The sequence below is a fragment of the Macrotis lagotis genome, chromosome 7 (genome assembly GCF_037893015.1).
Source record: "Macrotis lagotis isolate mMagLag1 chromosome 7, bilby.v1.9.chrom.fasta, whole genome shotgun sequence".
NCBI classification, from domain to species: domain Eukaryota; kingdom Metazoa; phylum Chordata; class Mammalia; order Peramelemorphia; family Peramelidae; genus Macrotis; species Macrotis lagotis.
The window spans coordinates 5,350,103-5,368,329 of record NC_133664.1 but is presented as its reverse complement, the minus strand read 5'-3'; positions in this window follow the sequence as shown (position 1 = coordinate 5,368,329).

Here is an 18,227-nt window from a genome sequence, read left to right as displayed (position 1 = left end):
AGAGGATATAAGGCATAAGCCTTATATTCCTCATGTCTAGGAAAGGACTGGCTATAGACTAGGTGATTAGTGAGGGCTAGTTTATTGACTGATTGACTGGTCATGAGTAGTATTGATTTGAAAAACATGCAAGATGTTTTATGGAAATATTCTATTTGTCCTTCTGGATCCTCCTTGTATCCAGAGAGATTGGTTTATAGCTACAGACTTCAAGCCATGCTATCAATTCCTTATTCTAAAGACTAAAATGGCAGGGGATAGGGAGTGGAGAAAGGTGTTTCCAAATGTAAGATTATGTGTTTAGGTTGTGAAAACACAGCAAAGAGCTCACAACTGGCCTACACACACAGAATATGTGGTTTATCTCAGCCCCCCCCCCCCCCCCCAGGATCTATACGATTACCTACTGTTGCAGAGAAGGGCAGGCAAGACCTGGGACAGTTGAGTCTGAGCAATATCTCCCCTAGTCTCCTAGTAGGAGTGTCAGATTTGATTCTACCTCTGTCCCTCCTCAACTCTCACTGACCTAAAGGTCAGATGGGCTCAGTACAGAAAATCACTCCTTTGAGGATTCTGAAGGGAGAAATTAGTCTATGGTCATCAGCATCAAAGGCCATTTCCTCCAAAATTATTGCCAGTAGTGATTCCATTCACTTCCTCCCTTGAGATTATCTCTAAACTCTTATCTTGAACCAAATTTCCAAGTCTCTTATTCAGGTATAAGGTCTCTTGCTCAGCATCTGCCTGTTTATTAACTTCCCCAATCAAGTGGGAACTGGGCTCCATATCTATGCAAAGACCCCCTGCTCTGGTTCCTACACAGCTAGAGTGAGAGCCTATACTTTCCAAAAGGATTATACAAACTTGCTTCTCATGCCCATGGGGCTAATGGGGATAAAACATGGGTTATTTCTATCACTGTTTTACCCTTCCCTGTCCAGTTTTTCTAGTGATTTCCTCAGATCTCTTTGAGCCTAGCATGATTTTCATGACCCACCTTTAGTCATCATTTGGAGGAGAATCTGAGGGAGAGAATGACAATAGTTAAAAAGTTGAAAAGAAAGACCTGAGACTTGGAGGTGAGCGGAGTTCTGATTCACATGGACTAGGTAATTCTGGGATGGAGGACAGATTCTGTAGGATTCCGGCATTCTTTTCCCAATTCAAGTCCAAGGTGACTTATCATTTTGGGTTCCTAGGAAAGGTGATGCTCAACAGGAGGCAGCTACCAATTATTTACTTCCAAAGTGAGTTCAGTGCTAAAACCCAGGACAATGTTCTATGCACATAGCAAGAGGACCTGAGCTCAACGGAGACATTTTTCTTTTAATCCAAAGACAAAGGCATGAGTCCACTAGGAAAAATAAAGACTGAAAGACTCAGTGCAGAAGACTACAGAGATTCTAACACTGGGAATCCTGGCAAAGTAAAGCTTGAGTGGCAGGTACCTAAGAACAAAGGCTGAAAATATAAATTAATACAAAACAAAAAAGTATGAGAAATTAAACATTCTGTATTCCTTTTTATTTCCCTAATAGTCCTGTTCCATATTTTATACAATACCTAGAAAAGATCGAGAAATGAAGCAAAATTTGAATGTTTCAAGGGTCCAAGCCCTTGGATAGGAGTAAAGATAATCAAATGCTATCTGGCAAAAGAAAATTCCATTACTGAAGCTAAGCCTCTCAAGTCTAGAGCCATGTTCTGAGGTGCTGGATAAATACCTACGGAAGTTGTATCCATTTATTATTCTTGTGAAGCATTGATGTGTCTAGGAAGAGAGTAAAACTGGAGCATCAAGATTTCAAGTCAGTTTTCTTTTGGATGAATTATCCATCTGGTGGGTCTACATAGCCCCACGTCCTTAGACCAGCTCCTCACTTCTGTTGTGCTGGCCCAATCTTATGTTGCCCCTGGCAACAAGACACAGTGTTGTTCTGCCCTAGGGCCAAGGCCTCTTGAACCTAGCTCTGTGTGACTTCCTCTGATGACTTCCAAGTCCAACAAATAGTTGGTAATCACCCGACCATCATCATCAAATGCTCTGCCTTTATTTTAGAGCAGACCGAATGTTCTTCCCCCAATTATAATGAGCAAAGGCAGAAATCTGTACAGCCTCAAACTCTCTGTCTTAGCCTTCTGTTTGAGTTTTCTACAGGATCTCAAGCACAAAACAAGTATTTAGTAACCAGCTTCCTGTGACTCAAGGTAATCGGAGCTGGACACATGCATTGCTTTGGACTACTCAAGGGTGATGGGAAAATCTTGTTCTCCAAGAACAGTCCAGCTGGGAAGAAAGGGGGGAGTCTTTTCACAATCCACCAAGGCCACAGGGCTCTTATTTCTTAATGGAGTACCCATGTTCCTATTAGAAAAAAAAAAGATGCCAGACTATTTTCTTTATTATTTCATGCCAAAGTCTAAGAAAGTATAGGGTGGGAGGGCAATTACAGAAAATGAAAGGTTTCTCCCTGGTTTGTGGCTTTTCTACACAGCACTCTCTCCTCACCAGTCACCTCTTTGTTTTTGTAGCAATAACCAACCCCCAGGGATGGTTGCTTGAGCATCATGCTCATGATCCAAAGAGCAGAGTTCTTTCTAAGGGAAAATCTTGATTCCATTCCAAGATGTATTTTATTAAACTGTAATTGAAAAGTCAAGAATTATCCTTGGTACCTACAGAAATGTGCAACCTGAAAATGCTACAAATGTAAGGGTTAGTTAGTCAACAAACATTTATTAAGAGTTTAATTTGTACCAGCTCCCGTGCCAACTCCTGGGGACCCATACAAAGGAAAAAGCATGGGGACTTCAAACCATGTACCTTGGACACATTCTAATTCTCTGAGGTTACTGGCAATATCGACATTTTACAGTCAAAACTGAAGCTCAGAAAAGTAAAATGTTAGACACGGTCTCATGGCCGTAGAGTAGAACAGAGACATAAAATAAATGCGCATGAATGGCTCTAGGAGCTTCAGGAGGTTAAAACTAAGAATAACTGGCACTTACAGAGAGTTTGAAGGTTGACAAAGTGTTTGACATTTATGATTTCATTTGACTGCTTTCTCAAGAGGAAGGGGTGCTATAGGGCTTATTAATAGAGATACAAAAGATAAGCTCTATGTCCATGTGACTTCTTCTCTCCAGTGGACCACGTTGCCTCTCATGACTTCAGATGTTACTATGTTCTGTCCCTATCCCCAATTGGCATTGTACTCTCCTTGTAGGTGGACCTGTCTCATCTTTCTAATATGGTGTAATTCCATTGGGAGATTTATTTCACCATCCCTTCCTGACAGTTCCTGGCCCAATCCTTTGTGCTCCAAAGACCACCAGAGCTATAACTGATCATTACTGCACTTGGATCAATTGGTGTGAATAGCAGCCAGAGAGGAAGGAGAGATCTCTTCCCTGAGATATTGCCATGGAGATTCCTCACCCTCTGGTAGTTGTTAACTCCCTTGTTGGTGAGTGTTCAGAGACCCTAGGTTTTTTTTTCAAGCTTTCTTCTTCCCTTGTTTCATTCATTTTAGAAGGAAATGGATTGTGAAGGGTGAAAACTAAAAACACAACCAACATTCTTCTTTATCAGCTATAAATGACTCCAGGAACATTTTCCAAGATTGACATAAAAGTTGGTTCTCTTTCCTCAGCCTGAAATAATCTGAGGGACAGAGTGTCAATACCTGGTCAAAGAGTGGGGTTCCAAAGGATTGGTCTTGAGATCTCCCCTAAGAGCCAATATGCTTAATGATGGAATTATAAAGACACATCACCCTTTTAAGAAAAGTGAAATAAAAAGTTCTTACTATCATCCCATGCCCTTCTATCTTTCTTTTGGCCATATGTGTCTATTATGAAACATATCAAGTATTCTCCATAGTATTGTTGTTTCCTCATGGTTAGGAAAAGAACTTTTCAAAAATGAAATGATCAGAATAGAAGTAGAAAAAGGGAGAAGAGAAATAGCCAAGAGACCTTCATGGAGTTCAGCATGGCCAAACTTGTCTTCTGGGTTCTATTGATCAGGCTTCTCTCCCTTCCTAGACAACTTGTGATTAAGGACTTTAACTTGTCTTTGTTTCTTTGTGTAAGAAACCCTTGATGAATGTCTCTGCCAAGCCTATGCTTCAATAAATGTCCATTGAATTATTTTGAATGGAATCATCCTCAAAGTAAGTCCCTACTTAATTGAATCAAATGTAGCAATAATAGCACCGCTTCAAGGTCAAAGAAACAGAATTGGAGGGAATCTTAAAGGAAAGAGGAATCTGGAGACCAGAGTTAACTATCTGGGGGGGGAAAGGTCATTTCATGACTGTATGAAATCGGTTACTTGGTTTCCCAAGGTCACAGAGACTCAGAGCCAGAATGGATCTCAATGGTCACCAAGATGAATCCACCCTACAACCTTCACAACCAAAGATCATGCAGTTTTTTCCTGAAGACCTCCAAGGAAGCAGACTATTCCAAGGCAAACTATTCCATTTGGGTATCATTCTAAGACAACTTAGACTGTTTCCTTGAATTACATGTAAATACTCCACCTCATTCCCACCCATTGCTCCTAGCTCTACCATCTGGGGCAAAGCAGACAGGTCTAATCCTTCTCCCATCCTGCAACTCTTCAGAGACTGGAAGATTGGTCAGTAGCATTTATTTTGAACCGAATAGTCAAAGAATCTCAGAGTGGAAGTGATTCTAAAGAACTACCTACACAGAACTGATGAGTCTTCATCCAAGCCCTGCTTTCTTGTCTATAAAATTAGGGACTTGGACTAGAGTATTTAAGATATGCCCTTCAAGGAGGTGGCTAGGTGACTCAGTGGATAGAGAGAGCACCAGCACTGGAGTCAGGAGTACCTGAGTTCAAATCCGGTCTCAGACACTTAATAATTACCCAGCTGTGTGGCCTTGGGCAAGCCACTTAACACCATTGCCCTGCAAAAAAAAAAAAAAAAAAACCCTAAAAAATAAAAGAAATGCCCTTCAAGTCCGGACCTCCCCAGTGGGGAAGCCATGAACAGGATCTTGAGGGAATCTAGTCCACTTTTGGACAGAGTTAATTATTCAGAAGGTTCTGGGATCAAGCTTAAATTCCTTCTTTGTAATATCAGTCCTTCACAAATTAAGATTTAAATCTCTCAATACCTCTGTAGCTAGTCTTCCAAAGTGCCTGGGTCTGAATATATATATATATATATATATATATAAAGACTGGAGGAGAACCCTCCGGAACCCAGCTGAGAAGGCAGAGGCATGAGGTCCTGGGAACTCTGCAGGCTATTCAAACCCTTCTGGAGCTCAGGTTTCACAAACAAGCCCTCCACGAACTCTGCAGCCCCTCCACCAACCCTTCTAAGAACAGAGGATGATTTCAGTGGAGAAGCCACTGAGTGTTGGACAAAAAAGCTTCCTGAAAAAATCAATGCTGCTCCCTAAGGTGCCCGAAGAAAAATAAATGCTCTCACAGCAAAAAGAAAACAGAGATTATGGCAGGTAAATCAAATAAATGTCCTAAGTAAACAAAATAGTAATAATAATACCATATTTCCCCATATATAAGATGCACCCTTTTTTTGAAAACTTGGGGGGGGTCTAAAAGCTGGGAATATCTTCTACAGTGGTTATAAAATTTTTGACTTGCATTTCCTGCTTTTCTGTGTGTGTTGTCTTTGAGTTCATTTCACAGTTGTTACTGGCACTCTTTGCCACGTTCTGCCCAGAAAAAGCCTCAGAAAAGATTTTTGTTCAGTCCTGAATTCAAGTCCAAAGTGATCCAGTCTGCCTAAGTGAATGAGATCTTAAGTCTGGTCCTCCCCCAACTGAGAAACCAATCCAAGACTGGCTCCGGGATGAAGAAACCCGACTGAAAACTCCCCAGCAGAAGAAGGCCATGATAGAGAGGCAAGGCAGCCAAATGGCCTGAGTTCAAGAGGGAATGGAAGAGATGGATGGAAGAGCAAAGGGCCATTGGAATTCCTGTGTCCACCAAGATGGTTCAGTAGGAGGCCAGAAGAATGGCTGATGAAAAAGAAGTGGCTGATTTCCAAGGAGGACACAATGGGTGCTCAGGTTCATGAAATGGAATGGACTGAGCCTGCGTGCAAACCCCAGACTTGCCCAGAGAGCACTTGTGGTCAACCCCAGCCCAGAGTCCAGGCAGGAGAGCAGGCAGAACCTCTCCCAAGACAGGGATTCCTCATCGGACACGGATGAGGAGGAGCTCAAGGGCAGGAGTTTTGCCAGTGATGAGGAGTCGTATGAATTTTAGGATGAATAAAACTTGAGCTCAATAACTTTATGTCATACATTTCTTTTTCAAATGTAAGGCCCCAAAATGAAGGTGTATCTCATAATGGGGAAATATAATACTTCTTCTTATTGGCAGTCTACAGGCACTAATATTTTACCTTTGTATGATAAGAGTAAGCAAGGTTGGATTCAGTGTGAGAAGTTGTGTTTATGATAACCCGGTGAGACAGGCTAGAAAAAGGTGGGGAGGGGGAGGGAGACAACCCACAAAATATTGGGGATCTTCCAAAGTGGGTCAGGAACAAGGGGACCTCTTCTTCTTGCCAGTGTCTCCCTCTCTTTTCTCCTCTTGAATAGGTTTTGATCCTCCTCCCAATAACTACAGAAAAGAGTCCAAACCCCAGCTCTATCCCAACCCATGGCTGTGGATTGGAGCCCTCATACCCCCTACCCCATGGAAGGGGGATAGACATGAATATTCTCTCTGTTGGATGGGCAGAGAAGAATCAAGCATAATCCTGGGACTGTGGAGAATCACAGAGCCTTAGCATCTCCTCAGGTCCAGGGCCTGTCCTTCAGTTTGTCCTTCTCATCTTCCCTGATGTTGAACCTGCAAGGACCTAGAATGGACTCCAAAGGACCCCTATATCTCTCAGCTGAAGTCTCTGCTATGTGTTCCCTCCTCTAATTAGAATGTGAGTTTTTTGAGGGCAAGAGCTGGCTCCCATTTCTAGATGGAGTTCAGTGTTTACTGTTTAATAAAGGCTTTGGGATTCATGACCTAGAGAGAACATGTAGGAAGAAGAAAATGCAGATTGGTAAAGTAGTAAGAACATTGGTTCTGCCTCATGGGGGGACCACCTGGCTTTACATCCATCTGTAGTCACCTTCTTCATATGTGATCTTTGCCTAATAACCTCCTTCTCTGGTCCTTTTTCCTCACCAAAAAAAAAAAAAAAATGATGGAATGGGACCAGATGCCTCCTAAGTCCTAGTCAACTCTTAATTGGGCCTCAGTTTCCTGACAAAATGGACTTGATTGCTCCAAGGGTTTTCCAGGTATTTTCAGGTATACAATCCTGGAATAAGAAGCCCAGAGGATGACAACAAGTGTAGGTACTGCGATCTGAAGCCATGGGCAGACTATCCAAACCAAGGAGATCGTAAAGTGAGAGAACATTGACTTCATCACCCAATCTTCCATCTGAACTATCCTTTCCCTCTCCGTCTCTCTCTCTGCCGATGTCCTAGACATACCCTATTTATGTGTCCACATAACAGTAAATGACAATAAAATGGTCATTTTAATTTTGAAAATGAATTTTAATTATATTATCTCATTTGTGTTCCATATGTTTCTAGAAACTGAGGCAGGCAAGTTAAATGACTTTCTCATGGTTAGATATCTAATAAATGTTGGAGATCATATTTGAATGCAGGTCTTCCTAACTAGTATCCTGTGATTTCACCAAAATCAAAGAATTAGAAAACTGCTCTCTTTTCCCTTTCAAAAATCCAGAAAGCAAGCATGCCCCCCCCCCCTCAATCCTATGTGGGATTCTTCTCAGCTGAAAGCCCCCAGGAGTCTCCAGCTAGGACTTGGGAGGCCAGGCCACATTCTAGAAAAGGGATAATGAGCAGGTCCCTGGGAGCCTGGACAGAGACCACGTGGCAGCATCCCTCAGCCCTTATCCTGGTTGGGGGGGGGCAGGTCTGGGGGGAAGAGGGGGGTTCAGCTCCCCAGAACTCTCTATCGCTGTTCCTGAGAGAGGAGGCATCTTTCTAGGCAGGTTAAAACTAATTGCTTTCCCTATCTTAGCAAAGCACTCGCTACCCAATAGGCCCTTAATAAATATTTTTTATTCAGGCACTAAACGGTTTGCTAAAGAACATAAAATATTCTGGAGACAGAATAAGTATGAAACTGTGCCTCAAGGAAGGCAACAGGGGCCGGGAGCCTGGGAGATTTATCTGTCTGTCAGGGCTACAGTTCAGAGTCGAACTGGGCCGCCTTTGTCCTTGGCTGGAAACGCTGGGTATCCGCTGACTCTGGAGCCAGCCTCTGCCCTTCACATTCCCTGCTCCCATTGTGTTACCTGTATCAGAAGAGGCAGCCCTTTATCCAGGGCAGCCAAACTTGAGGCCTGAAGAGATATATGCCTCTTCCTCCCAAGGGGGAAGCTGGAAAAATTGGAAGAGGTATTTAGGGAGGAGACAAAGGTCCCCCTCTGCCACCCCACCCTTGCACAAAGACTGACCAGGACCCTGAAGTCTCCTTTCAAGGTTCCTGAAAGCTAAAGTTGTGGGCCCCTGGAAGCAGCCTCCCAGACCATGGGAGGCCTGGCCCTACTCAGTCCCCCATCCAGAGAGCCAAAGGAGCAGCTCCCAGAGATGGGCAGGGCAGAGTGGGAGGACATGGGAAGGATGCAGACCTTAGAAGCAGTCAGGTAGGAAAGGGGAAAATCATCAAGGTGGCCACATTCAGAGAAAGTGATGACTTTCTGGGGAGAAACCAAATCATTCTGAGTTGACAACTGTAATTTTCCACTGCAACTGAAAAGTAAGAAAGAAAAGGAAAGAAAAATCACTTTGGTGCCCTGATCTTGTTTTCCAGAATGTGAAGGACCCACTCTCCAATAGCCAGGATCCATTTTGCTAACAGGGATGTCAGGAAGTCAATCCGGATGACAAAAGACAGTTCCTGCTGCAGAGCTCGGAAGGAAAGGCTGCTTCTCCCAAGGAAGCCGGTTATTCCTTGGAAGGTCATGAAGGCCACCAAAGTGCAAATTAATTTTCAATAGCCACACAGCTACCTTGAATGCTATGAGCAGCTTGAGGATTTACTGCTCTCTGCCCCCAAACACCTCAAATCTTAGGAGTAAAATAGGAATATCCAGAGCTATTTTATGGAGGTACTTAATTTAATATCATACATGTTATAAACAATCATTAATGTCACAGATAATTCAACATGTCCCCAGAGCCTATATCTCTATGTGCCTATGTGATTCTACATTTCTAGATGGGTATCTGCACATATCTGTGTAACAGAGAGATGATGTTTGTCACCCTGGAGAAATCCCCCCAAAGAACCACATCCCTATGATTGGGGAAAGAAGGTCTCTGACATTTCTTGAGGCCAAAGAACTAGCAAAGGTCAGAAGTAAGATGTGGACCCAGGTCTTCCTTATTCTGAGTTCAATTTTATAATATAATATATATATACATATATAATATGGGAGGCAGTTGGATGGCACATTTAGATAGAAAGAGCACTGGCCCTGGAGTCAGGAGGACCTGAGTTCAAATGCAGCCTCAGACACTTAATAATTACCTAGCTGTGTGGCCTTGAGCAAGTCATTCTTAACCCCATTGCCTTGTAAAAAACAACAAAAAAAGAATATAGATAAAGATATAGAGATAGAGATGATAGAAATAGACATAGAGATAGAGAGATAGAGAGATGAGAGATGGATAGATAGATGAGAGATAGATAGATAGTTGTAAATATGGATAGCTAGCTGGATGGATGGATGGATGGATGGATGGATGGATGGATGGATAGATATTTCACTGGAGATGGCCCTGGTTGCAAGGCAATTAAGGTTAAGTGACTTGGCCAAGGTCACATCGTTATTAAGAATCAAGTGTCTGAGGTTGAATTTGAACTCAGATCTTCCTGACTCCATCTCTGGTGCTCTATCCACTGTGCCATTTAACTGTCCTAATTATATAGACATAGATGTGTGTGTGTGTCTGGATACAAATGCCCAGACGTCCCCACCCACATATACATAGTACCAATTCTAGGACCCGATGTTACAGAATATAATATATGCTTGTAAGTAGGTGTGTGTGTAAATATTCATGTACACATGAGTCTTGAGACTTTCTGATGTCTCAGGATAAGTTTCTTCCCTGGGTCTCAATGGGAAAGAAAGCCAGGCTATGATGGAATGTCAATATAAAAGAACATGAGCTTTTAACCTAACCAAAAGATTCCAAAGAATGATCGTATGAGAATACACGGCCTCTGTTTTGAGGCAAATGAAAGGTAAAAGTATCTGGGGCATTCTAGCTAGGTAAGACTATGTGTGTCCTCCAAGAAAGAGCTATACATAATACACTTTTCAAAAACTGGGGAATATGTGATAGATGGAGGATGGATGGATGAATGTATCCTTTGTCTCTGAAGGAGAGCTAAAGATCAATGAGACCTAATCCTGCCTCTCAAAAATATGGAGAATGTTCAAAAGCAAACATAATACAAATTAAATGACAAAGAGGAGTGTGTGGTACTAAGATCAGTTGGACTCTGAGGAAGGAAGAATATATCAATATGACAGAAATAGTGACAGAGTCCTGTAGGCAGGGATCTGAGTAAACAAAGATTCAGAAACCGGGAACCCCAGGGTGGGTAGGAGTCCCTTTGGCTGAACTTGTCTGAATCCCAGAGCTGAGCACTTGATTCTCCATAAGAAGGAGAGACAGTTGGCATGCCCATTCAAACGGACAGCATGGTCAGCATGGTCAGCATGGTCATCCCTTTAAAATGGCAGATCTTTGGTAATCTGAGCTCTTCCCCTTGGATTTATTCTCTCACCGGCAATTACACACTGAGTAGGTGAAGAGACAGGGGTCAGGCTAAGACATTTAGACATCAGGAAAGCATGGAGTGGTCCTTCTACAACAAAATAAATGAAAGCAACAACAATAATCGACAAGGAAAGAAAGCAATTTCAACTGAGTGCAGTGGCCATATGATGGCTAAGTAGGTGCCCAAGAAAAGATGAGGAAAATGTATCTTTCTCCTTTCTTTGTTGTTGGGGATGTGGCTGTGGGACACTGCAAAGGCTGGCCATCTTCATTTATCTGGATGCAATGACAAGAGACCCAGCCTTCTGAATCAGAGGACCCGGGTTGGAATCCTCACTTCCTGTGTGATCTTGGGCAAACTCACACCCAAGTCCCGTTTTCCTTATATGTAAAGTGATGGTGATGCATCACGTGCTTCTGAGGTCACTTCTAGTTCTAAATCTAGACTTTTTATGTATGGGTTACTTTTGCCAAATGAATTTTTCCCTTTCTTTTTTATTCTTGCTATAAAAGATGACACTAGGGCAGGAAAAGAAGAGGGATATATTTAGAAATGAAGAATAGGGACTAGACCTGGGATTCCATTGAGTAAGAGAGATTAAGTGATTTGCCTGAGGCTCTATAGTCAGTATGTGTCAAAGCTGGCACTTGAACCCTTAACTCTCCAGACTCCAAGACTAGGGCTTTCTATACATTATGCTTTCTTGCTTCTCAGAAAATGAAGATGATGCAATAACAAAAACTTCTAAGAACAATTTGTTTTAAATGAAAGTTTCTGCCCATTTGCTGGAAGCATTATGGGATGACAGACATGCTAATTCACTACTGAAGGAACAGTGAATGGTTCACCTAGACTAGAAGACATTTTAAAATTATGGAGAAAGAGATAGTAAATGATAACATTGTGAGGTCTGCATCCCAAGATGTTACCGACAATGAGCTGATCTTAAAGGTTAAAAAACAGACAAAAACTATATGAAGTATTCATGACAGTTTATTTGTGATACAAAATCTATGGACAAAAGAGATGTCCAACAATTGAGGAGTGGACAAATGGCATAGTATATCACTATAATGAGATATTATTGCACCATAAGGAATAATGAATAAAAGAAGTCATAGAAATTTGGAAAGATTTGCATGAGTCAATGTGGAATGTGAAAAGTAGAGCCAAGAGAGAACTATCCATAAGGACTGCAATGATGCCAATAATATTAAAACAGAAAAACCAAAAAAATATGGGCCAGGTCCAATGTGTACTGGCAATGCTATATTCCCAAGGAAAAAAGAAATATCTCTTCCTTCCCTAGATAACAGACTGGTTTCTAGAGGAATGGAAAATAGAACCTTTTTGAAGTAAACCCAAAGTGGTAATGGTGTCATGTCTCTTTTGTCTTCACAACCCATTAAGGGTTTTTAGGGAATGCTTGGGAATGTCTCTTGTTTAAAAACAAAATGTATCAGTAGCAATTTTAAGGTGAAATAAAATGAAAAGCGATGGTAAAAGATACTCTTGAGTATGAATATATGGTGTTTGTAATCAGAAGGAAGAAAGGAAAGATGAGTGGGAGGGAGAGAGAAAGAGAGAGGTAAACAGGAAGGGAAGGGTGTTGGGAAAGGAGTTAAGAAGGGAGATGGCTTAAAAGAGTTAGAAAATGGTAAATCTCCCTAAAACTTACATCCTTCCTTACCTCAGAAAGTCATTGTCCTAAAAAAAAATGAAAAGTCATTCAGAAAAAGTAGCCACCAAGTGGAATCTTAGTTAAATGGAACCTCCTTAGAAGCATCAAATTCAGCACTTTCATTTTTACACAAAAGGAAAATGAAGCTCAGAGGGTTTCAGTGACTTGCCCAAAGTCACCCAGCTGATAAGTGGCAAAACCCCAATTTGAACTCAGATCCTCTTCTCGTAAATCCAGGTCACTTTCTATTATACACAGAGCTTTGTCAAACAAGATGAAATGTCCAGGAGACAGAGACTTTGAGAATGTAGGAAAGAAGAAAAGAGAAGGAAGTGAGGCAGGGAGAGAGGAAGAAACTAATGGGATCATTAATGGAGGAATGTGGCATCTCTTATCTATTAAGAATAGTCATAGGACCATGGCTGGTGGAATAAAGTCAGTGATCGGGGAACCCTCTGAAGGAGCTGTTGTGCCAGAGTTCCAAGGCAAGGTTTGCACAGATTCCAAAACTGCAAATCACTCTACATTCATCTTGGGATTGTTTAGACTGAATATCATTATGGAAGGGACATGAGTGCAATTACTGGCAATGGAAATCCCCAGGGAATCTACTGTTCCATATTGCAAAATCAAATGACTCAATGCTAATGGAGGCATTGCATTCCCCCCACGTCTTGTTGCATGCTTTAGACATTATGCTATAGGTTGTCAAATGTCATCAAAAGCCACCTGCCGAGACCTGCCTTCCATCACCAGGGAAGTGTTTATGTCCCCATTGTTCAAAGTGCTTCTCTTCCAGGAGAGATGGGCAGGATGGATGTGGATCAAGAATTGTTCGTCCCTATTATAAATGTTCAATGACCAGTCCAAGATCCCACCCCTGGTAAAGATCCCAGCTGGGATTCAAACTCAGGTGTCCCTATTCTGAGGACAATCATATCACCAATCTCATAGGATTGATAGTGCCTCCTTGGGGCCAAAACTCACTGTGCTAAGCAGTCAAATGAAATCATGTATCTTCAGCACTTTGCAAACTTAAAAAAAAATCTTATAGAAATTTTAATTAATATGTATTTTCCCTCACAGAGACAGACATTTATTGGCAGTGATTTACTGTCTTGGAGTGGTAAATCACATGAGCATCATGTTCAGAAGAGTTTAGAAACCAGTAATGTTCATCTCTTTGTTTGTGTTTATATGCAATAAACATATTTTGTATAGACTTGTGCCCCTCTCATCTATTGTACTTTTCACAATGAAAACCACAAAACAGGTGAGTTTGGATCTAGTGGAAAAAATAAGCGAAAGCCGGCTGGCTGGCTGGCTGGCTGGCTGGCTGGCTGGCTGGATGGATGGATGGATGGATGGATGGGAAAGACATGGAAATTTTCATTAATATGTATCTTCCCTCACAGAGATAGACATTTTTTGGCAGGATTAATAGTGCTTGGTTTTATCAGGAACTAGGGTAGGAGGAAGGAAGTGAATCAAAGGAGATAATGGTGAATGAGCTACAATGGTGAGGAGAGTATGGGCAGCTGGTGAGTCCACTGCCTCTTCTCCATGACTGATGAGTTTGCTGCAGGGAGAATGAATGAATGAATGAGAAACTCTCATTCTCTGTTTAAAATTGGAGATACCAATACAAAAAGAGGGGCAGCCCTGGGCTCAAAAACCTCCCACTGGGGAGGACAATACATGTGGGGGGTCCAGTGCCCAGGAAAGAGGATGTTCTTCAAAAGTCACAAAGATGACAGATGGATCAATAGGACAGTCCACTAGGCAGCTGGTAGCATAATGAACGGAGCCCTGAGCTTGGAGTCAAGAAGACCTGAGTTCAGATCAAGTCACTTAACCTTGGTCCAACTCAATTTCTTCAGCTGTAAAATGAGCACCATGATAGGACCCACCTCCCAGGATTGTATTGTAGAAACAAATTCATGAAGCTTTTAACACATAATAGGTATCATAGAAATACCTGCTCCCTTCCATCCCCCTCAGTTGGCATGCCTTTCCTAGAAGTGACCTAGAAGTAATGATTAAGTGATTGGGCCAAGAGCAAGAGTGGAAAATGGGGGAGGGGAGGGTCTGTGGCCAAAGAAGTCAAGTCAGGTGACGCATTTAAGAGCCCGTTCTGTGCCAGGTCTAAAAACTAGGAAGACAATAACCAAGAAAAGCAACCCCTGCTCTCTAGGTGCTCACAGTCCAGGTTGGTGGAGCTGGGATTGGAATCCTAGTCCTCTATTGGAAACAGGAATTCTGCATACAACTAAACATTCCAATTTACCCCATTTTCCCATCCACCATGCTGCCCCGCCCACCATGCTGTCCACTTACCATGCCGTCTCTGCAAAGAAAGCATCTTCCCAAGCACATGGAGATTCCTCTGGTGCCTCGCTTTTTGTGTCTTCTGTGGCCCCTGCCCCACAAAGAGACACCATCTCCACCACAAAGGATAACTTTGCCTAGCAGGTTGCTGTAATCCTAGCCATCATGAGCTGCCCTGCCCATTAGCACCATCCTGCCCTTCCCAGGCACTCAGGCACTAAGAATAGCCTTTCTTCCAGGGAAGGTTTCATTTGGGGCATAATTCATCTCTCCAAGACCAATATTGGATGAAGAGCTGAGGACCCTCTAATCTGCCTCCCACCTCTACCTGCTATTTTCCAGAGATGCAGAATGAGAGGCAGGGGGTAGGGGGTACCATCTCACCCGAGTCACACAGCTAATAACTTGAATTACAAGCCAAGCACTGGCTATGTTCTTTTTTTTCTTTTGCTTTGGTTTTTGCAAGGCAATGGGGTTAAGTGACTTGCCCAAGGTCACACAACTAAGGATTAAGTGCCTTGAGGCCAAATTTGAACTCAAGTCCTTCTGATTCCTGGGTTGGTGCAACTAGTTAAATTCTAATGAGACAAAAATGAAAGTCAAAAACTGCCTGCCTTCAAGGGGGTCATACTTTACCAGAGAAGACAATAAGGACATATAGAGATACATCTAAGAGTCAGCAAAGTAAAAAGCCTTTGTGGAGAACTTTCTACATTGCAGGGTGTTCCAGATGATGCGGGGGGAGGCTTAGGACCATGTCAGGGGGTGGGGGGCCCTCATGGGAGGTGGCATCACCTAGATGGACCTTCAACGAAGACTGAGTCAGACAGACTGAGAACTAGGAAAGGGAAGAGTCACAAGAGAGAGGAGAAGAGAGAGCCTCCAAAGGGAGTGGGGGATTGATAGTGCCAAAGGACATCTGGAAGGACCAGGCAAAAGCCAATGGATTTGATCTTTGGCAGTCCCTGGTAACTGTGGAGAGAATAATTTCAGGTCAATGATAAAGTCAGACATAGTCCAGAGGCTTTAGAAGGGAGGGAGAGGGAAGGAAAGGGCTGGAGGGGCAGCCACCCAGTGGAGATGACCTTTTTCAGGGCATTTAGCCACATAAAGAGCTGGAAGCAGATGACTGGTGGGAATGCCCAGATCACATGAGATGGGTCTGTTTAGTTGGTTTTTTAAGGCTTGTCTGCTGGCACAAGAGAAGCAGCCCATGCATAGAGAGTGTCCAGACCGAAGGAAGACCCAGAGGCACAAACACGATCGAACCCCTTGACTCCAGTCTTACTCAACCAACATCATCCATTCTTAGTTGGATGTTCTCTAGGCATCTCCAAGCCAATAGAACAAGACACGACTCCACCCTGTCCTCTTCTGAGCATCTATTACTACAGAGTGCTCCCCAATGTCCACCTTGCCAACCTCAGAGTCTCCGCCTTCAACTTCTGTCACTCACTCACCCTCACTCCAATCAATCACCAAAAGCTGCATCTCTCTTCCCCAAACATCCTCTGCTCTCCAAGGCTGGCTGCTGCCCTAATTCAGGACTTTTTCACCTCTCACCAGAACTATTATAATAAATAGCTTTTTTTACTTTATCTTATTAGAAATTTTATTTTATTTTTTCAATTAACAAAAATCTATTATGTCTCTGCCTTGGGAAAAAGAAAAGAAAAGAAGAGAAGAAAGAAAATCTTTTCAACAAACATGAATAGCGAAGCAAACCAAACACCTGAAGTGGTCATGTCAAAGAAAAAAGAATAATAAATCTGTCTCCTATTGCTCCCCAAGTCCATCATCTTCCTGCCAGATAGGCAGACGGCTTTGATCAGTTTTGAAGCCTTTCAAAGCTACTTGCCTTTCCACTGATGTTGTTATTGGAGAAATTGTTCTCCTGACTTTGCTCATTTCACTCTGAATCAATTTTCTCAAAACTCAGGTTTCTCAAAAACATCCCTTTCATCATTTCTTATGGCATAATAATACTCCATCACATTCGTGGACCTTAATTCATTCAGCCTTCCCCAGTAGATTACTTTCTATTCTTTGCCGCCAGAAAAACAACTGCAATAACTATTTTTGGATTTGTTCTCTCTCTCTCTCTCTCTCTCTCTCTCTCTCTCTCTCTCTCTGTGTGTTTTTCTGTCTGTGTCTGTCTCTCTGGGATATGGGCTTAGCAGTGGAATCACTGGGTCAAAGAAACTGGACATATTTAGTAATTTTGGGGTCAAAGTTATATATTCATACATACATATATGTATTTGCATACATTATTTATCCACCTATGCATTCATGCAGTGTGTGCATGTGTATGTGTATGTGTATGTTCTCTCCCTTTTCACCTCAACTTCTTGGAAATTTTGCTGGTGTTCAGTGTTTTTTAGTCTTGTCTGATGCTTCCTGATCATATTTGGGATTGTCTTGGCAGAGAGACTGGAGTGGTTTTGCCATTCCCTTGTGTATTCCATTTTAGATGAGGAAACTGAGACAAACAGGGTGAAGGGACTTGCTCAGGGCCACACAGCAGGTAAGTGTCTGAGGCCAGATTTGAACTCAGGAAGATGAGACTTCCTGACTCCAGACCCACTACTCCATACACTATTATAACCCCCTGGCTTCCCCCACCTCTTGGAATTGGTGGCTACCATTAAGATTCAGGTTAGATCTGACTTTCTGTATGGGAGACCATTTCCAGGCCACCTAGCTACCATTACCTTTCCCTCCTAAAGTCGCCTTGTATTATCCATATATCTTCTTGAATATACCTATATATCTTCTCATTTTCTGCCCATTCCAATATGAGAGTCTCCAGCACATGGACCACTTTAACCCTTCCTGGTTTTCCTGGCACTGACCACATCCCTAATTCATATGGTGAGAACTTGGCGACAGACTCACTGACATTAATATTATTGTTTGAGGAAAGGTCAGAAATGTAGACACATGGTTGAGCTTTGGAAATTCCAGGTGGACAGTCTGTCCTGAAGGGGCGGTCACTCACTGGTGGACATCAGCTGCTCCAATTCTAGTCCGTCTGTGGACACAAATTGCTGCTCTCTGGTAACCATTTTGACACCAGCATACCCACTAAGAAAACGAGATTATTAAGTATTAGGGAAATTCAGAAGCAATTTTCTGTTCAGTATAATAGTGATATATATACCCATCTCCATCCCCACACTCACCTACATGTACCCAACCAAGTCCTTGTTTCATGTACAAAGATGAAGAGATGGAAAGCTGCAATTTCCTGGCCCCTCCAGATGGGCACTCTGTATATGGAATGGCATGCTAAAAAAATGCTGTTAGACCCTGGGATCTTCTTCTAGAGATGTAAGTTGTTTATAAAGCGTCCTGAGGGGC